The 22,392-nt window shown below is 42.2% G+C and overlaps 1 long non-coding RNA gene across 1 annotated transcript; it reads left to right on the forward strand.

Annotated features, from left to right (window-relative positions):
- Positions 1-1,754: 1,754 nt before the first annotated feature.
- Positions 1,755-22,185, forward strand: LOC117537580. The gene is made up of 4 exons (XR_004567745.1): positions 1,755-1,911; positions 17,953-18,058; positions 18,808-18,948; positions 19,851-22,185. It is a non-coding gene; the product is annotated as an uncharacterized LOC117537580 (long non-coding RNA).
- The last annotated feature ends 207 nt before the right edge of the window (positions 22,186-22,392 follow it).

Here is a 22,392-nt window from a genome sequence, read left to right on the forward strand (position 1 = left end):
CATTCATATCCGGATTGGGCATGTCTCTTTACTATATCATGTCAACATGCCTGATTTAGGGTTTATCCTGACTTAGAGTTTTAATGCGAGGGTCATCCATTAAGGTGTCTGACTCTGAAGGTGTGTTTACTTTGTCCCAGCAGGTGTGTGTGAATATGAGACTCTTCAAATATGAGACAGGATTACCGCTTCTTTTGTCCCAAACAAAACAAATACAAATCACACGAACAGCTGAAAGCGAGGATTCTGTTTTTTCACTGCCCAGTTGTATGTTTAGAGAGTTGTTCCGACAAGGATCCTTTGACTTTTTTGTTCAAGCACTACTGAGGTTTACTTGGACTTGTTTTCGCTTGTAATTGTGGTTGACAAAGATTTGTAAAATTGCACACACATAAAAACACACACACAAACACACATATATATATATACACAACCCTGAATGAAACTGGATTAGGAGGCCTTTTCCTGAATAACCTGTAAGGGCAATTACATACAAACGGTTGCTTCCAATGTGTGTTAAGGAAAGCAGAGGCACCTAGCGAGACACTGTAGTGTGTAAAAGTGTGTCTGCTGCAGATGGTCCCTTTCTGAAGAACACATCACTTTGTCTATGGACACTGGAGCATGTAGCGTTGCTTTTAATTTGCCAAACTAGAGTTATGACCCCACTTCTGACCTGTCTTGGAAGCCCAGAAAAATGGGGCCAAGTGTATGTCGGCGGATGTATGTACTATGCCTTGGGACAGTACAGAGAATTTGGGACTCCTGCAAGACAATGCAGAGTCTTGGGGGATAAGGACTTGGGGGGGGGGGGGGGGGGCAAGGGGGAAGATTAGGCTTCTCATCTAGGCCACAGATATTGATTAGTGTTTGCTGAGGACAGTGAGAGGAAACACAGATTGACAGATACACAATGGTAGTGTGATGTGATCATATTGCTATTGTCAGTAGTCATTCAGTAACCTGTACCCACGTGTGTGTGAGCACACACACACACACACACACACACACACACACACACACACACACACACACACACACACACACACACACACACACACACACACACACACACACACACACACACACACACACACACACACACTTGCACATGTGTACTAAGCATATGTTGTCAAATACAAAGTAGGATGAAAGATTTATTTCCCTGTAGGGTAATAGTTAGGTGGGGGGCACTTCGTTATTTAGTGTAGCCCAGTCTGTATGTGTGTGGGGTTTATGGGAGTGTAACCCTGGGAACATGGGGGGAGGTGGGACACTGGGCTGCAGGTCAGTCCTGACTGACTCTGTCACTTATTGATTAGTTGCCATGGAGAGTTAGTCAGGCCATCTCTCTTGGAGGTGTGTCCCGAGGGTCAGCAGCACTGCCCAGATGAGCCTGTGGAGGCTTTGTCTGCAGGGGGTCAGAGTGTGTGCGTGTACCCTGTGTGCGTGAGTGTGAGCGTGTGACCTCGCTAACTCTCACTCGCGCTTCCTTCATCCTCATCCGTCTTCTTTTGACCCCCTGTGGTTCTCGCACTTTTGCATCTTTCTCCAAAGTGGACCAAACTCCCAGCTAATCTGCTGATATCTAAAATGCATCAATATTTATACACACCTACTCCCTGCAATAATGGGGGTTGTAAACAAATTGAGCTGGGAAATCCCCTTCATAGCCCCTTGGATTTGCCTACTCATATGATCCTCTCTCATCTCTGTTCTTGTATTGTCATTGTTCCCATCAAACGTTAGGAAGGAGGGGTAGCAGGAGTGGGTGCAGCCGGGAGATGGAGGATCCGGTGGTGCCGGAGGTCCACCTGCAGGCGCTGACGACTCCACTGACAGCCCAGCATGGGACCGTGAGGGTGATGGTCTTCACACCTCTCTGGAATAATTAGGGGCTTGAGAATGCAGGTAGGGAATGGGGCAGCATAACTGTATTAACATTTAACAAGAAAAGGATTTTTCTGCTACTTGATTTTGATTGTTTTTACCTTGCAGTTGAAATATAACTGTACACATCAACTTTATTGGGTAGAAAATAAGTCAGATGGTACTCAAAAATAATAAAGTTATTCAAGTTTTAGACAAACTCCTTGCTTCCAAAATGTATTTGTAAGGAACTACCAAACAACAACAGTTCAATTTTTAGCCAAACTATGTTCAGGACATTTTTCAGTTTCTCTGTACAAAGGCTTTTTAATACCATCATTTCGGGTGAATTCACTTTTGGTTTTCCCTCATGTTCATGTTAAATTGATTTATAGAATCTGGGTAAACTTTTGGCTTGTTTACAACTTGTCTGAATGGCTGAACGCTCCTCTTTCTGGCCCTGTTGGATTTTGATGTGACAATGTCAATATAGTTTTCACATCACAGAAATTACTTTTCTGAGAACAAGGTTATCACAACAAAACAAGAAGGCCAAACCGTGTGAAAATAAGAACTTGATCAACCGAATGAAGCCTTTTAATGTTTCTCCTGTTAGAGTTTTTTAAAGTTTTAAACAACAGTCTTTAAAGAGAAACAATAACATTTGGGATTTTCACTTGAAATAGTTAATTTAGTCAGAATAATGCAAACTCCTTCTCCTTTAAAGAATATGCGCACAAACTTCTTAACCCGAAACTTGACGACGGGCCCCCACTATCCCTCCCTAATATCACACCTTGGATGCATAAACATGTCTGTGCTCCACACATCACCCCTCCCCGGGGGGGCCTGCATGGCTTTAGTGCAGTACTGTGACACCAATCAGGGGAGATGGCGGGCTCCTTTGTCATGCAAACACCAATCGCTTCTTGTCTTATTCAAATGTCTGCCCTCTCTCTTTCTCCTCTCCCTCGCTCTCGCTCAACCCCTACCCCATTTCACCCTCCACCCCCGACTTCAGCCCTCTCCCTCATTCTCAAGTCCAAGTAAATCCTGGCTGAGAGAAGAGGGAGCCTCCAGGCTGCTGAGGCAGGCCTCTCTCCTGGGGGTCAGCCAGTGTCTCAGTGCATGGGGCTGTTTCCAGGCCCAACCAAGTCCATTTCATATTCAAATGTTACAATCAGGCCCCTGACCCACAGGGGGCTCTTTATGGTTGCGGCCCCAGGTCGCGGGGTCAAGATGGTGATTTAATAGCTCAGGCAGAGGAAAGGAATGGGGGAGCTAAGTGATTTAGGGGATGAATGAGTAATAAAAAAGCATTTTTCCTAAGTTGTCATGTAAATTTCCATCCGTATTCAATATGAGGCTCCCTCCACACTAGAGGCCATCCTCAATGGCTTTCTAGTGGACTTTAGTCAATCAGAATTACGATAGTCCATTTTCTGCTTCTACTCTTGACTTGTGCTTGGTGTAAACAGTAGCCGACGGTGAAGTTGGCAAGGATTAGGGATGGAGATAAGGACACGTTAAAGTGTCCTCATGCTCGTATGGTGCCACTGTGTCTCAGATGTCCTCATGCTCTGGAGTGGCCTGTTATTCCTGTCCCGAGGGTGTGTTCCCAGCACAACTACTCCAGTAACACGGGCAGGTGTGTGTGTGTGTGTGTGTGTGTGTGTGTGTGTGTGTGTATGTTTATATGTGTGACAGAGAGCGAGCTAGATCATTATGCTAGCATTTTTACAAGAGCAAAGAAGGTGACTTTTTGTCTATAAGTGGAAACATGGAGGAACAGAGAGTACATGCCAAGTATTACCACTAAGATAAAGTTGGGTGTATTTTCAGTGGCACGACACCGTAATCTGCTCTATCTGTGACTCACACGGTGTGTCCTGTTTAGGCCGTCACTAAAACTGACTCATTTAAACCACAAACAAAACCTGCCATCTAACAGCCTCTTTGATTTTGAAGGAGGTTTTATCTTTTTTATTTATTTATTTTTCTCTCACATTATCGTGTTCTGCATTTGCCCTATCCCTGCTGATACAATTTAGAACTCAATAATGGCCAAAGAAATGTAGGCTTTCTAAAAGATTACTGAGATCTAAATACAGAAAAATATTTCATAATGTGGAATACCCAGTTCGACTCCAACTGAGTGACAGCTATAATTATAGAGGCAACCAATTGTAAATCACTAAATGACACTTATTTGCGTGTCATAGCAAAAGGATGACACACCCTGGCAGGCCTGTAAGACACTCGTAGCAGAAATAAATCTTACAAATACAATGCAGTATGCCTCATTAGTGCACCAATTTGAAATGTTCGTAGCTGCACTAAAACAACTTAAACAAACACACAATCAAAAGGAAAACAAATCCTAAAAAGGTCAACGCATTTGAAGATTAGGCCTGATGTAGCACTGACATTTTCAAATACGATTTCACTTTCCTTTTAATTTGTTTGATATCCTGCTCTAGTTGTGTTAACAAGGACTGTTTACCAATGAAAACAAATCAAATGTACATGTAATTTTCACCCAAAGCGACTTACATACTCCCCAAGCAATCCCCACAGGAGCAATTTGGGGTTGAGTGTCTTTCCCAGGGACACAGCAACATGCTGATTGCTGTTGGGATTGAACCAGTGCTCCCCCTAATCCAAAGATCAGTGCACTAAGCCATTGAGCCACAGCCTCCTTTGTTTCCACCTATGTCACAGTATACTGATATTGAAGTTCTACAAGTCTAAAAACGATTTCAATTGGTGTCAAATTGTGTCAATTAAATGTTTTACATTTGTCCGTCAACTAAGACTGAGCTATTTTTTAAACTGACATGGAATGTGAAAGGATTTGACACTTTTTTTTAACAAATTGTTTTATGTGATTGTAAAATGTTTGTTTTATTTTACGAGTGTTGATTGGACAACAGAACACAGACTAGGAAAGTTATTTTCATTTCATTTTTATTTATTCCGTTCATGGTATGCACAACTTAATGTATAACAATTATTTACAAAACATGTCTCTATAAACACACCATACCCGAAAAGGAGCAGGGAGAAGAAAATAATCATATATTACCTGCTCCTTTCTCAAAATTAAATAAATAAATAGATGGTCTGTCCTTCATATGTTCTTATTCACAGCCAATCATAACAGTATCGTAGGAAAATAAGAGAAACACAAAAACTTTAAAAAAAAACTTACCACTTGTCAGTTAACGGAAAGAAACAAAACAAAACAACAAAACATCACATGAACATGGAAAAGTGCAACATCTGAGTCCAACTGGAGTATTTCATGCTTTATTGAAGGAACACTATCTCTCATTTTATAACTCCTACGATAGTTTTGTTTTGTTCAATATCTGATGTTTTTCTCTTTTAAAGAAATGCCTCATTGATGAGAAAAATACTAGACTTTCATACCCTTAAGGTTTACTCTAAAGGTAGCAGAGGCCAACATGGTGAGATGAGGTTGAGGGGCCACTGCAGGGCAAGGTAGGGCAAGCCTCAGTGGGCACAGCTGTAGCTCAGAGCCATTACTGCTCCTCTGCTGCCTCAGAAGAAAAGGGCCGCTACCGCCACATGGCCCCTCTGCCACGCCTGCCCCCTGCCCGCTGCCACACACACCAGGAAGGCCTGGTAGCGCCAGGCGGCACCATCACAGTTTGCTCCACCTTCATGTATGGCAGCGCAGTGGAGCCAAACAGAAGTGTTGCAGGGTTAGGGACATGAGGGGTGGGATGGATGGGTGTAGAGGTTAAACCAGGGTAGGGGGGCTCTGTTCCTTCCTCTCTTATCTCCCCACTGACCATTCTCCTACCCATTCCCTCCTCCACCCCTGCACTTCCCCCCTTCTTGGCTTCCTTTTGTGGCCTGTGCACCTGCAGCCCTTGAGTCTGGGCAATAAAGCTGAAGGATTCGTCTACTGGAGGTTGGAGGAAAAGGGGGGGGGGATCATTAAGCATGGGGAACACAAAAGCAACAGGTTCAAAGTGTGGTTGTTTGATATGGTGCTATGCCATATCCCAGTGATGGGCCTGATGTAATGCAGTTTGACATGAAAGGAGTGCGTTTAAGCAGATTTGTGTCCAGATTTACACTCTGTTTGGCTAAGTGTCATTCTGAATCAGTTTGATCTGACGCAAGATCAGCTTTAAACTTTTGGCATGCTTTACTTTTATTAAAGGATAACATGTATAGTAAATGAAAACAAGTCCCACGAAAATCTTCAAAATGTAAACTTTCAATGGCAAAAAACAACACTGATTTTATTTTAAGGGGATACATGGTTTTTACTTTAAATGAGAAATGAACTCAATAGGGCTTTTATTTCTTAAATCGAATAAATCTATACTAATAATTCAGTTTTATAATACAGTAAATTATTCAGACATGGTCTGTTTTGCATAATGGGTTGTTTTACTTTTGGCCCTTTTTATATTCGTATGCTGATTGTATACTTTTCCTTTGTACTTTTTTAGATAAACAGATGCACAACTATATTGCTAATTCATTGCTACTTTTACTGCATTTTTTCCCCTTGAATAGCAATAACACTTTTATTTTCATATTAAGTTCAGCCTAAAGCTTCCATTTGAACCGTTGCCTACCGCTCTGTCATGTTTAGAGGATATCTTTCTTGTTTTTAATTAGAACTGAGAAGACATGTCGGGGTCAATATCTCCATAACCCCTTGAATGATGTGTTTAAAATGCTTCAACAGGCAAACAAAAAACATTTAGAAAATGTCACTCAGGGGTCATGTGATGGGGAACAGGGAGTTTTACTAACATATTTGATTATTAAGTTATTGGGTAAATTAAAAACATATGAATCAGGGTGCATTTGTATACTTAATCTCATAGTTGTTTTGCATGCACAGCCATAGTAGTAATACAATATAGAAACACTGAAGACAGTTTACATAGGGGATCTGTGACATCACTTTGCATGTGTACAATCACCTGATTTCGATGTGCAGTGTTGGAGATATGTGGGTGACATGTTGGCAGAGCCCTGGGTGTAATTGGGCTTCCCCGGGAGAGCTTCTTGTACACTTTATAAACCCACATGAAGGTAAGTGTGCTACTAAAGTCTAACTTTTCTACACAACTGAAATAGTGGTTCAATGTACGATGAATGCATAGGTGAAGTGGAACGCTTCTCAGCCATGTTCTGCAGAGCCTCTGTTCAATTCCCCACCTGTTGTAATATTATGTTCAGTCATGTAGAACTTTTCTCTCACCCGTTGCATGCCAGACCCCCCACATTGTAAATCGGTGCAAAGGGAAAAAGATTCAGCCCTTTCAGAGTGCGACCATGAAGGCAGAGGAAATCACTCTAAACGGTCTTAATTCTGCCATTAGATGAGAGGCAGCGCTGAGGGGATTGGCTGGCCCTGTGCTCCATATTCACAGAAGCAGGATGAGGCTGGGAAGCCTGCTGAGAAAATGGTGTCGTAATCAGGAGCCGGCAGTTCTGCCTGATCAGGTACACTAGCCCCTCTTCTCCTTTCCTCAGACCCCTCCTCCTCCTCTTCAGCCCCCCGACCCCCTCTCATTTCTCTTCCATTCCCCTGCCCCGTAAGGAGATCCTAATAAGAGTTTGGACGTACTGAGTTCCTCTTATGTGAGGACCTGGCAGGAGGGAACTGAGATGAGGCCTGATGTGGGGGTAGAAGCTCGAGGTACGGAGTAGTAGTGGTGGTGGGATGGTGGGGGGCTCGTTTTTTTGTTCCCACATTTGATTATTCAGGTTGGCTGAACTAAATTCGAAACCCATAAAATTCGTATCCCCTCTGGGGGACCATTTGCATATATTTCAGTAACCCCCTCCCTCACATCCCAATTCCCCTTTTTTCTCAGAAAGTGAAAGAGAGGGCGAAGCAACCAGGCCTGTCTAGGCTTTAAGATGTCACCGTGGTGTGAAATATGGGCGAACAAGCAGGGTCTTTGAAACTCAAACTAACCCCCCACCAGCCTCTGAGCTGCTGCCACCACACACACATACACAGACCCAGTCATCCTCTTGCTCTCCACTTGTTGCTATCCCTAAATAGGAATTAAATGTCAGTGTGTAGTTACATGTTCTGCAACTTCATTCTCAACTTTTCTGCACCTGAGATTCTTTCAGGTGACACATGATCAGGATGTGGTGTTTGTTGATGGTTCCATTAAGGAAGAGTCATGTCTGTACAGATTAGAAGGAAAGCTGCTCTTGATACCATTTAGTTTGTCTCTGTGTTTTGTTGTATTTGGGTTCATGTGACTTTATCCCTTTATAGATAGGGGGAATCATGTGTAAGTTTTTTAATGTGCAGCTATTTACAAAACACAACATAAGCCATGACATGTCAAACTGTGCCATATTACCAGCGGGGCAAAGATGCTGGAGGGCCAGAGAGAGTTCCAAATATTTGATAAACATGTCAAAGCGGCAAAGCCTGGACTTGTAATGATGCCAATTTAACACTTACCGTTTTTTTTTTTAAATGTTGGGGATTAATTTTCAGACAAAAATGTTCTGAAGCCAGGTCTTAAAATTCCGTGTAGGATGTGTGCCCAGCAGCATGAAGACTAAGGGAACACACATGTAGAGGGGCACACAGACCCTGAGAGGCCAACTGCAGGGAGGCAGGGCTCCACATCGCCAGTCAGCCATGAGAGACACCTGTTCGTTTGTTTGCTCAGGCAAAATCGAGGTTTTGTTTTTTTACGTGCCAACCAGGCCCGCTGGCACTTTTTACTGCCCATCTGTATGGATGGGTGAAGTTAGACGATGGTCTTTGAAAAAGGGGAGGAGGTGGTGGTGTGGGGGGGAGGGGGTGATACTTGGTCACATGGGGCGAGTTGCTGTCATCCTTTAACCCTCCCCCTGGACCCCTTTTCCCTCCCCCTCCCGTGCCCACTCCCTGTGCACAGGCAGAATGCAGTGTCAGGAGGGTGAGCACTGAGCGCCCATTGTGTGTGCTAACCAAAGCGGAATGCCCGGGTGACAAAAGGGGGAGGAGTGGGCTCAGGGCACACAAAGCCAGGGGGAGGAGAGGGGTGGAGGAGGAGGACGGGGAGGGAAGGAGAGGGGGGCAGTCTGCTGGGGGCTAAATAGACCCACTCAGACCCCAAAACTCATAGGCACCCTAAAAGTCTTCTCTCACCTCCCCCACTGCCTCCTCACCCTCACCAGGGTGTACAGTGCGGGCTGCTGGAAGGCGCCTGTTAGTTTCCAGGAGATCGTACAACAACTGAACCCTCAAAGTATTAGGTGTTGGTTTTGGTGTTGTGAGTCATGGCCCTGAGGTCTAAAGCTGGATCTATTTGCCAACAGTAACCATGGTTTCCGCTCTCTGTCATCCGTCAGACATGTCATATAAGCACCATGTATCACTGTCAGATGTTTACAAAACACCCTGGGAACACTTTACTACGAGTTCAACTTAAAGTATCTGTAGGACATTTGGGGTAAAATATATATTTAAAAGTTTACCAAATGTAGGATATGCTCACTTTTCACCGTAAACCATAAACAACATAACAAATATGATGATTATACAAAGAAAATGTAATAACAAAAACGATCTAACATTAAAAAAGAATAAAGACAAGTTGAAATATACAGGTGAAACTAGAAAACAAGAAAGCTAAAGAACTTAGTAAAACAAATGTACAACAACATATGACAATATATTTAGCTCCTTTCTTCTATCACTATATGTCTTATGACTTAGTATTTGTGTTTGTGTGTGCGTGTGTGTGTGGGGAGGGGGGGCACATGTGCATGTACTCACCTGCCTATTCTAGAAGCTGAGAGCAATCTCGCCTGTGTAGCATCGCATGTCAAAGCCAGCCTCTCAACTCCCACACAGGACCTGGGGCAATAGTGTGGCCACTTTGAAACACACAAGCCAAACCCTGAATTAACTCTTTCTTAATACCGGTATAACTCCTGCAGATGCAAGTAGGGACCAGATCCACTTTTAACAGCACCTTACAGCTGCAGGACCACAGTACTTTTACTGTCAGCAAAATCGGTCAAATTTGCACTTTTTGAAATCTTTATTCAAAGCTAAAGGTGTAAATCTGGTGCCTGTCAATAATCAAATATTGAACATAAGCTGCAGGACATGTATTCATTTGCCTTATTAGTATGTTTTCAGCTATTATTTAAAAATCTAAAGAATAAAGTTCGTGGTGAGAGACTCAGCCACCAAGTTTTATCTAAAACCCCAGACCTTATTTTTATAAAAAAAGACTTACTTGTGGAATACTTCACATCATTTATTTATTGAATTTAAACTATTTGTATTATTTATGTTATTATTTACCTATGTTTCTATATATTACCCTACATCATTGACAATATGTAATCTATTACTTTTAGCCAAATTGATCTGATGCACCACCCAGGTGCTGGTGTTACCAGAGGAACCACGGGGTCATTTTGAAGAGACCTTTTTGTTCCTTGTGGTCCTCACTCTTTCCCAAAATGATGACTGGGTAGATCAAAGGGGATGCTCTAAAGAGAACTCTTAATAGTGACCCCCCCCCCCCCCCCCTCCTCCCTGCTTCTTTCTCCCACTGCCCTCATATGCCCACTTAACATCTGAACTCCCTCCTTCTTTCATTCATGCTAACCTCAGCCTTTCCTTTCGTATTTACACACGCGGCTGCAGGGCAAAGGCAGTTTCCCGTTTTATCTGTGCTGAGTTCATAGGAAGTAGCTTGCTGAGTTGTTTTGGTTTATGTGTTGTTAGTGAAACACGGAGGGTCAAATGCAAGCCTTGGGGGCATGTTTAGGTCACAGAGTAAACCTGGCCAGGTTGATCCCAGTACCTTTGTTACTAACACAATTTGGTGGCTGTGTGTGTGCTTGCACGTGTGCTCATGCATGTATGCACATCAGTGCATAAACGTCAGGTGAGTTTTTGCTGTCTGTGCTGGTGCAGTCAGAGCCTCTTCATCAGTGCTGACCCAGGCAGCCATCATTGTTCTCGGGCTGTAAATCACCCGGCTGCAATCAGGGCCTTGATCCAGGCTTCTGAGCCCTCTCCACTCCAGATGATTCCCCTCCTGATTGGCCTAACTGGACTCCTGTCTGTGGAGGCAGATTAGCATGGATTGTTTTTTCTCTGTAGCATACAGATTGAGCCATGTTAGCATTCACACCTCCACGCAGCGGCCAATGGCTCGGTAGAGGCTCCAAAATGCAAAGGAAAACCAGACTCATAGCTTTGATAACTTAGAAGTAAGAAGTTATGGAGATAACAACAGGAGCCTCTAACGTTACAATAATTCTTTATGACATAGTACTTTCTTGTGCTTTAATTGTTTTCATACTCTATCAGAGAGGTTGATTCAACAAGTTCAGTTTTAAAGCCATGTGCTGTTGTTGTTTTGCATTAAATAAATACTTCAGCAATGTTAAACTTATGAATGAAGAACACTTTGTTTTCATGCCTCCAAAGTAAACAAACAATCCAACACTGGGAAGTAAATGGGGCCTGCTTTTTTACAACAGCAAAACTACAACACTAGTTTACAAAGTGTAAAACAACATGCATTACATTCTAAGTCTCCTTTATGCACTTGGCTTGTTTGCTTCTTGCATTTTTGGCTAAAACCTTTTAAACCAACACACAAATACAAGGTAACAAGGGTTGAGTACATGGTATGTCATTTGTCCTTTTGGGCTGAAGTTTTCCTCTACGGTATTTATTTTGATGTGTGCAGACCTGGTATGTTTACACACCACCGCTTCTTACATTGTGGCATATCAATTCAGTAGAGGAGAGATGCAGCTCTTTAGGACACGATTGTTTTAAAAGGGTGTCAGCATCTATGCTGGGGTGTCTTGGATACATATTCAGGTTTATTCATGACCTGATCAGGTGAGACTACTTGTACTTGCTAGAATTCCCACCTACAGCAGTCCATGTAGCTCTAACTCCTGGGGTCATTTGTTCTCCCAGTGGGGGGCCATTTGCCTGAGCACCTAGCCAACAGCAATCAAGGCGAGACCAGTGGCCCTTGGACCCCTATGGAGAGAGAATTGCTTATCTACCAGTATCTATACAGCCATTATGGGAATGACAGCAATCTGAGGCCCCGGCCACACGAGGACGAAAACGGTCGTTTGCGTTACTGTTTAGTGTCATATAGACCGTTCGGCCACACGAGGACGACCGAATACGGCACTAAACGACTGCGGAAACGATAACGGGTCCCAAGGTGGATAGAACGGCATACGCAACGCTCTGGGGGGTCCAACGGCTCCGTGTGTACGCCCTATACGATCATGTTCTGATAATGATGAGGCAATAGCCCTGCCTCTCCCCACCTCTGCTGCTCACCCCCGCGTCAAAGTAAACTGCACACTGAATTCAGATTATTTATCTTTCTCTCGATATGGACCTAAACGCGAGTGAAGTCTAATCTGACAGGACGGAGACACCTCTCAAACTACCTAAACTAGTTATAAATATGTTTATTTTGACTGTCGGCCGGGTCACTCATTACTGGATCAGCTGCTGCATGAGACAGACACTGTCAGAAGAGAGGGAGGAAAAAGAGAGGCTCCATGTATTTTATTATTATATTATATAGATTCGTTATTCATTTGTTTTAAAGCTCAATAAATAACAAAGAAGACCTTTGACCGGCACTTTTATAATTTTGTCCGGAAGATTTAAACTTTAATACACGTTGACTGGCGAAAAACTCTGCCCGGTTCCCTCGGCCCCACCGCGGAGAATAAATAGAAGGGCAACCATGACAACCATGCTTCTTTGCTGCTTTTGTGGAGGAAGTTACAGCGCCACGTACAGGCTCCTGCATATGTACTGCAGCTTCTCCAGTGGTTGGAGCTAAAAGGAGCTGTCTCGTGTGGACAGACACTATCCGGTGAATATTGCGTGTGGACAGGAAGCTTTTTTGCGATTGCGTTTGCGTTAATCCTATGCGTTTAGCCGTTTCGTCCTCGTGTGGCCGGGGCCTGAGATACCATGTGCCGTTTTGGAAGTCAGGGATGTATCTCACATTTATTTTTAAATATGTAGACGTTAGATACATGATGCTTTATGTCGTTATTAAGTACACTCCATCTTGGGAGGTGCTTTAATGGGAGTTTAAGTCATACTTTTAGGGGCTCTCACACATACACACACTGCCAATTTCAATTGTCTGATAAATCATTTTTTAGCATCATTCTGGCATGGTGAACAGCCATAATTAATACAAATCATCCACCGCTGTTGCCATGGAAAATAAGTCGGTATAGGAACAGATCCGAGCGGCTGCTTCGTTTTTGCATTTGTTAACAAAAAGTGGCACAACATTTATTTTATTAACAGATTTAATCTGCTGATTACAAAATATGTTTGTATTTCTTTAGCATCCAACTGATGCTAGCTCTACTTTCAAATTTGTGACACAATATTCCTCGCAGATATAAACCTTGGTCGTATTAAATCATCCTAAATATTTATTTACACAAGCTTTTATATTTGACTTTTTTTATATCAAGGAACCAGATATTTCCTAACAGTAATTCATATTTTGGACCGCATTTTTAACCAGAATCTCTACATTTGAGGTGGTATCATTGTCAAATGTTAGGTTCATTGAAAAATTAAGTGGGATTTTTTTCAGGGGGCTCAAAAAAAACCTCCTACCTCTTCACATCTCTATGATTGGTTGAGTAATGTTGTCGTGGAGACGGTCATTGTGCAGGCCTCGTGGAATCCGGATGACATCACAGTGATTCCGGCTCTGTGTGTTCAGCGATCAGGCCTTCAGGCTGGAGCTTCAGCCATGAGAGACAGAGACAGGAAGACCAGTGCTGTGTCTCAATTCGGATACTTCCCTTTAGTTCACTGCATGTCGTGCACTGTGAACACTTAGTGCAGTGTGTGAATTTTGACTGTGTAGTGTGGTCTTAATTTGCAGGTGGCTGGTGCGTCCTCACCAGCACTTACAATAACTGCGGTAAACTAGCTTGCAACAAGCGTTAGCGGTACCAAATGATTACAGAAAGAAAGAAAGATTAGCAACACAAGAGTCTTTGGCAATTTTTTAGACCTGTTTGAACCATTGCTTTACAGTGCATAAAGAACAAAAATGTTCCTTCATTTGAGGGATTAGCGTAACGATATGACATGAAATGAGGGTATAGAGAAAGTAGGAGCAAATATCAACAAAGTTCTTTGTAGCACCCTAATCCGTGGTCCACCGGGGCACCTACTGAACATCTTCTATAACTGACTTCAACACTGTGCTTAAATAATTGCACAAAGGGCCCTTTCTTTTACTGACTGTGAAAAACAAAGCCCTTACAAGCAAAACATTACCATGAACTATTTTGATAACTCCTTCAATCTTCATTGCAAATAAAACTGCGAACAAAGTCTGAAGCTATGCAGCTGAGGGCTTGAGCACTTGATATGTTACCCAATGCTTGCTTAGGGTGTAGTATGCTAACATTTGCCATTTGGCACTAAACATTAAGTTCAGCTAAGGGTCACGAGAAATTAGTTTTGTAAGTGCAGAAGCTTTTGACAAGCTGAAGTTTTGACCTTATGATGAGACAAGATGAAGAGTCAGGAGATCAGCAATGTCAGAAGGATTCATCCTCTGTTAAACGTGGATTCATGTACAGAAGTTAATCACAAGTCATGCAATAGTTATCAAGATATTTCACTAAAATAAAAAAAATGTCTGCCTGCTGTCAATGGCGTGAGAGTCATCACTCTAGTAGTATTCTTCCTCTTGGGACCACGACTCTCAATGGCAAGGCCTTACATCTGGCAAAAGCTTATTAGAAAAACAAGGCTTTCTTCAACTTGGCTTTATCTTTGAGACAATAGGCAATTCCAGTTGCTTCATTAAAGGTGAAGATTACCCATGCAATTATAACATTTGCTTCCAGGAGAAATCTACATTTTAAAAAAGATTTTCCATAACTGGTAGTATTTTAAACAGAAAATAATCATGCTGGTCCGAATATAATTAGAATTCAATCGCATGTATGTCTCAGAGTTGAATTACATCAAGCAAGTGAAAAGTTACCGAAGGACAACAAATTAAAGCAGCATAAACTATGCTATTTATCAAATCTGTAATTATAATTAATCTCACATTGTTAGCAGGAAACCAAAAAGGAATTTGCACTCAGTTGCTGCCCAACCCAACAATGTCAGAGTCACTAAAGACTAACATCTCAGCGACTAAGTAATGAATCAGACTAAAGATCCTCTGATGGAATTATACAAGAGGAGCGAGGGAAGGAGAGGGAGAGGGAGGGAGGGAAATTGCCTCTGGTGTACATATCCTCACGTCTGATAATCCCGCCTCATGTGTCTGAGCGAGACTCTCTTGACATGGGCGTAATGGTAATTATGGTGATTTACGACTTGTTCCTCCAGTTGCTGCCATTATATCACATGGGCAGTATGTTTTTTCTACAAGGGAAGGCGCTGAGTGGATCATCACAATTCTCCCTAATAGAAAAAGGCCTTGCTTTGATTTGGACCAAATGTACGTTATTTGCCCACTCGGAGCAGTTTTGTGTCTGTTGGTGTTGCTTGTGCTTGAGCTTGCATGATAAAGGCGGTTTCTCAGGTTCAATCGTGTAACTTCAATGTTTGCCTAATGCTCACATGTGTATGTGTTGATGTATTATGTATATGTTTGCTTATTGAGTGTGTGTTTGCCTTCGCAGGGTGGAGCAAGGGGTCCAGGGGAGGAGGGTGGGGGTGCTTGGACCTCATCTCCCAGGACGTTCTCTGCGTTTTCGGAAACCTGAGCTTCAGCTTGTTAAGACAATGAGGAGAACACGTGAGGCTCTGGCACATGGAGGCTAGGGTTACCTGCTCGCCCTGCCCCGCACTGAACTGTTGGCCTCTGGAGCAAAACCTCCCCACCCTTATGACTCCTGCACTGCTTCACCTGCCTCCCTGCTCTCTGTCCTCCTTCGCTGGGTACCTCCCTTTCTGCTTTCGTGGATCTCGAATCATGTGTGTCAGACAGGTTTTTATTCTGCAACTCCTTATTTCAGTTCCTTGTACAGTTGTCCCCCCTACTCCTGCTCTTTCACAGTGTTGCAGGGCCTTATGAGTAATGACCTAATGAGTGAAACGCTCATCGGCAGAATTCCTCTGTTTTTGCGTGTTTGCTGTCTGTCTCTCCAGACAAAAGGCTGGCTGGGCCCCTGCCATCAGGTCTCCATCCATCCACAGTCCTCCCACCAGCAGGGAAAACCTGACTTTCAAGTCTTCCACCCACACCTATTGGACTGCTGTCCTCTCACCTGTGTAAATATGAAAGAGAGAGATGGAGAGAAGGTGGGTGGAGAAGAGTGAAATGGAAAAAGATATCCAAGCCTTTGGTTACTGGGTGGGGCACAGAAAATAATACCGCACAGCTGAGCAAACCTTCATACCCATAGGACTTCACCTGTACACCTTTCTCTCTCTGTTTTCCTTCTTAATCCATTCTCCCTTTCTATAACACAGCAATAGCAGGCTAAGGCTTTCTTTTATGGCTGCTGAATAGAGATTTCCTTTGAGGTTATGCAGTTGATACACTCTCTAACATCACTTTTGTGCCGTGGTCACAATGTAGATTGATTTACTGCCTTAGGGGACATTTACTCTCTTTAGAAGTTCCCGTGTAGGTGTAGGTATTATCTGGATATTATTCAGGAAATCCTTTTATCTCACAATATCCGCAGGAGAGGTTTGACTTAATTTTAGAAATGTAACCTTTAATCTTGATCACACTATACTAAACCTACCTGATGACTGAGGAGGCAGCTGGTGATGTGGATGGCAACACGTTTTTATAACTGAATCTCTGGAAACTTAAACTTAAAGGTCACCTATCATGCTATTTTTTAGGCAATAGCATAGGTCTCAGATATAGAAAAAACATGTCTATGAAGTGTTTTGCTCAAAATACCAAACAGATCACCCATTCTAGCCTCATATCCCTCTATTTCACTTCCTGTTTCAAAAGTAATGATTTTATGTATAAAGCTTTAAAAAAAAGAAAGAGGGGCGGAGCTTATGCCTGCTAGATCTACCGGCAGATACTGCGGTGATTAAACTCCATATCATGGATTATCAAAGATTATTTTTGAAACAGTATGGAGCTCAAAGGCTTTCTCTCTTGCCGGTTATACCACAAGGTGAGTTCCTTTTTATTTCCTACTTCTTCACACACATGCTCTCCAGTACAGGTTAGCTCTGAGTGTTAGCGATGCTAATGTAAACACCGACCATATTACGTCCAAAACAGTCGGGCATTGTTTCTGATAGCAACTTTCTGATAGTGCCGTGGGTCCACATTTCCGATATTACGTCATATCGGACGCAAATCGGGATCAGCTCCGTTGTTCCCCCGTTTTTAGAGATTTGGGTACGGAGGAAAAGAGAGAGGGTTTTCTTTTCTGACTTTGCGTGAGTTCCCCGGGGACACATATTTATGTATAAAAGACATAAAAAAGTGCATTTTGCATGATAGGTCCCCTTTAAATAAAAGCGTGGAGAGTTGGAAGAAAAAGCTACCTTAGATTTTTAAAAACATCACCACAGAAATAGATTTTGCACACATTCACGTAACACGTCACTGCTGAAATACAATGGGTTCATCAACAGCGATGCGCCTGGCTGAAACGTTTAAGCAAAACAAAGATACCCAACATGTTAGCTCGAAGCTTTTTGGTCATAGAAGTGTGAAAATATGAATCAAATGAAATGAAGTGAAAAATAAAACTACATAAAAAGTGGATACTAACCACACAACTTGATGCAAGCAACAATTAGAAGTGTACAGAGATATAGAACACACTATTAGGTGTGCAAATGGTAAAACTAAAAGGTAATGGATTATGAATGCATTGCTGTGCATTTATAACTTTAACTGTGTTTAAAAATGCACACTTCTAAGTTGACTGGCTCCATATGTGTGTTTTTAGTGATGGTGGGGTACAAGTGAAGCATATCCTATGAAGGCAGGGAGACTCACACTTATTTGCCCTCCCTCCCTCCCTCTCTGCCTTTCTCCCTGTCTCTATCCTCTGCAGGTTTAGGCCTGAAAGACGTGCCAGACCTGCTGCCAAAGCATCGGCCTCCACCTCACCCTGCAGACATGGCTCAACATTCACGCATACATACTCACACAAACAGAGTGTAAAAAAATCTCTTTGCATTCTTCACTACCGTACATTCACCACTATCTATGTACCTATGACCTTTTCCTGTACATACACACACATTCTTGCCATCTATATATTGTGTCTATCTCTGTCTGCGCTAACAGATTCCCCACACACTCTTGGCATGCCGTGTTTCAGATGTAGACACGTTTGAGCCACATTCACACGCTCTCCCTCAACACAAATATAAACACACGCATGCGTTCAGTTCGTCAGTTGTCTCTCAGGCATTTCCTATTTTTAAAACTGTAAGAAGCACACCTACACACATTCTCCCATGCTCGGACACACCCACTGCAACCCATGTCATGCTGCAAGACTGTCGTAGGACAACCTCGTAGGTTTGTAAGGCAGGGAAAATTAGTCAGGTGAAGTAAATATGGACACCTGACACTAGTGGTCTCTTTAAAGTTGTCTGCGCCACCGCCCCCATACTTAATGGTACAGCACCTACTGATTATTGCATGCTCTGAACGAGTCTGGTAATTGCGCGGTACATACCTGTCCTGGGTGTAAGCCCATATGCTGAACATGGGGCCCCTGTGGTAAATAGCTCACTGTATTGTCGGTACCGAGAGAGGGAGCCTCCTATCTGTCATTCAGTGTCACTCATTGTCTGTGATGCATGTGTGTACGACATTACATTACATTACATTACATGTTATTTGTTAGACGCTTTTATCCAAAGCGACTTACATTCAGTACTGTGGACAATCCCCACAGGAGCAATTTGGGGTGAAGTGTCTTGCCCAGGGACACAACGACATGCTGACTGCAGTGGGACTCGAACTTGCTATCCCCTGTTTCTAAGTCCAGCACACTACCCACTGAGCCACAGCCTCCCCTACGACAATTCTTAGAAAGGTGTGTATCTTCATATTTTCATCAGCTTAAGAAATTTGATCTCAAATAACCAGTATCTTATCTCACAAGTTCAAAATAGCACAGAGAATCACCCCTTCAAATATGAAGTCATGATGGTTTTCACAGTCATTTGGTATGATCTTAATCCTGAGGTTATTTTCATGACAGCTGAATGAGTCAGTCTGTGTGTATGTATCTGTGTGACGATGACAAATGTAAAGGATGTAGTCTGTTACCTCAAAGGCATTGATAACATCACATAGTAGGATTCTTTGCAGATACTTTTGGGTGGTTTGTGTTACCAATATCCATTTCCTTCATAAATCAGGGACAGTGCTTATCTTTGTGTGAAATAAGATTATATCAGTAGGTTTTGCTCCTTTTGATCATCACACAGTTGAGAAACTGCTTTAAAACACCCACTCTGACTTTATATGTGAGTGTGTAGTTACTGAATCTCTTGTCTGTGTATCATAGCTTTAGTTTTCTGATTTTATGTAACAATTATGAAATTATGAACTTATTAAATAAAGGCTCACAGAGAAATCAAACTATCTTATTTCAGAGTATTTACCAGCTCGTTGCTGGGTGACGCAAACTGGAATGAGGAGTGGGTGCAGAAGTTTGTCGCACAAGCTCTGTCTGAGAAAACACTGACTGCATAACTATTAATAACTATAATATATAATATATATAATAACTGACTAATTCAACCATATTAGTGTACATACCGTAGGCTACACTTACAGTAGAGGTCAACAACAGCAACCTACCAATGCTAAAGTGCTAAACACACAGGTTCTTTTAAATAGCTTGTTCTTGAGGATGTTTTATGTTTGACTATAATTATTGCTTTGAAATTTGCCCTTTTCTGTCTAATCTTTGATTTTTTTTTATTTCAGTGCTCCTAGATGACCTGTCCCATAAAAGGCCTAAGAGACATCAAATGGAAATGTATGTATCATCTCATATCTTTTATATTTATCTGCCCAAAAAACAAACATAAAATGCCTCGATTTTCTATTTATATTAATTTTATGGGAAGAAAAAGAAAAATACTCTTAATTAGTCGGCCTTTAGAAACAATTTTAAAGAGATGAATAAATGTATGTGATGTAGGACCTATTGTTTTATTTGCAAATGAACTCAGAAAGAAAGTCAAATCTATGTATGGAGTCGAGAGGTCAAAGGCTGACTGTATAGAGGAAATAATAGCACAGAAATAACTCATGTGAGCTTTTAATAGACGACTGAGAGGTTAGTGTCTATGACAGATTTACAAATTAAGATTAATTTAAAGCTGCCTTTTTTCTTTACATGAGTGTTATCCACTATCCCTCCCCCTTTTACAAATCCCCCAGTCGTTGTGAGGTCGTGTGTTGGTTAGGAGGTGGTTGTTGTTGTTATTGACATAGCCACAGGCCTGTGGCTCTTCCTGGGTGACAGTTACAGGAGTTTAAACCTGTAAATCTTCAGCAGACCTCCTTCCTCCCCTCTAATTCCTCATTACCTCACGGCAGGTAGTCTCAGGAGAGATTTAGAGGGCCTGCAGGGCTGCTTCAGCGGAGGAGAGTGTTTCACTGAGTGTGTAAAATCTCTGTGGTGAGTGTGTAGGACCGCAAGGAAGGACCGTGGGCAGTAGCTTTAAGCCAGACCACAGACCACAGGCAGGTAACACCATATGGAGTCTCCATCCTTGGTTGTGTGTTTAAGTGTGTGTGGTTTCATGCTTCAGGTGTAAAGATGCTGCTTTCTGACTAACCTTTCAAACAACAGCCTAAAAAAAGAATAAATAAAATCTTATAACATTTAATGTTATATCTTCTCAGTCAGTTCTGTATCAGCTCAGCATATCAGGGCAAGTGTCACATCTTATTCCCTCTGTTGGTTCTGCCTAAATGTTTACAGACCAATGAAAGGACTCTGGGTTTGCTCATCCTTTCAGCCTACATCAGTGTAACCTAACACCAAGCCTCTGCAAACCTGTCTATCTGTTTATCTACCTGGCTGTCTGAGTCCTTACCTGTGTCTTGAAACACACATATGAAATCAATGTTGGTTCCCAACACGGTTTAAACAAGAACTCTTCTGAGCTATAGCCTGCAGGGGAGCCTCATGTCAACTGTTGACTAGCTCCCACTAGTGGTGATCAGCAGTAATGTCAAGGCCAACCTGGGAGGTGAACTGCTTGTCCTTGTGAGGCATTTAATATCTAATAATAGAAAGGTATTTTGCTTTTATACATTCAAGTTGGACTAGTTTAGTATTTACATGAGCCTGCTGCACCCGTTTTTGGAAACAGAAGTCATGCCAAAAAACACATGTATTTTTGTGTCAATTATTCTCTTGTATAATGAGAAAAGGTTCTGACAAGCTGTTGTAATGACTTCTTCCCTTTCTTCACATGGCTATCCTCTTTGTGAACACATGTTGTCGTGCTGTTGAAGTGAATCATTCAGCGGTTTGTGTGATCCCCTGTATGGCATTGTGTCTCCAGCGACAGTGTTTACTGATAATTGAGTAATTACCTGTAAAAGATAGCACTCCTGTGGTTTTGTTCAGCTGTAATCTTCCCAGTCTATCTGATGCAGATCAGGTTTTAGCTTGGGAAGAAGCTCAATGCAACAGTTTAGTATTCTCTGTAAATGTGTGTGAGTGCTATACATATAACCAATTTTATGCCTCTAAACTAGCCTCTACGTGAAAATCACAGGAAGTGCTTAAAACTAATTTGCTGACAAGATGATGGTTGGACATTTGAAATTGCACAAAATCATAGGACGGTAATTTGACATTCCTTTGTGAGTTTCACAATCCCACAGTGAATAGAAAGTTGTAACAGGCACTTTGTGCGTACACTAGTGGCCTCACCCACAATGGCATTTGAAAGACAAACAGTAGTGCGTGCTGCTGGCCGGAGCTCCACAGCAGTGAAAGTGGTCGTTCTTTTTGAGTTACGGCAGCCAAAGTTCAGCATAATGTCCGTGTCATTACAGGGTAAAGAAACCTTTGTGAGTCGGCCCTGTCCCTCTCCTGATCTCCTTAGGCTATTCTCTTTCTCTTGAAGATGTTTAACTTGCTCCTTTCCTTCTTTTTCTTTATCTTTCATTCTGTATTTCTTCCCTTTTCTGCTCTCTTTCTCTCCTGTCAAAAGTGTTCTGCCCCTCGGCATTAGACGATATATTCACATTTTCAAATCAGTCTGATAACTTCCATTCTGTAATATGCTGAAATAATTCCTCCTGTTTAAAGATTCCTTCCTGATTTTTTTACAAGGGATAGTGGGGAAAATATCTATCTCTCAATTTGTAAAATCATGAGAGTTTCTTAAAAAGTTTTAACCCTTTTTTGGTTTCTCAAGAGAAAATGTACAAAAAATACTAAATATTAATTGTCTAACTAAGCCCGCGTAGGCCTCATATGAGCTTCAGATCAACTTTTCAC

The sequence above is a fragment of the Gymnodraco acuticeps genome, unplaced genomic scaffold, assembly GCF_902827175.1.
Source record: "Gymnodraco acuticeps unplaced genomic scaffold, fGymAcu1.1, whole genome shotgun sequence".
NCBI classification, from domain to species: domain Eukaryota; kingdom Metazoa; phylum Chordata; class Actinopteri; order Perciformes; family Bathydraconidae; genus Gymnodraco; species Gymnodraco acuticeps.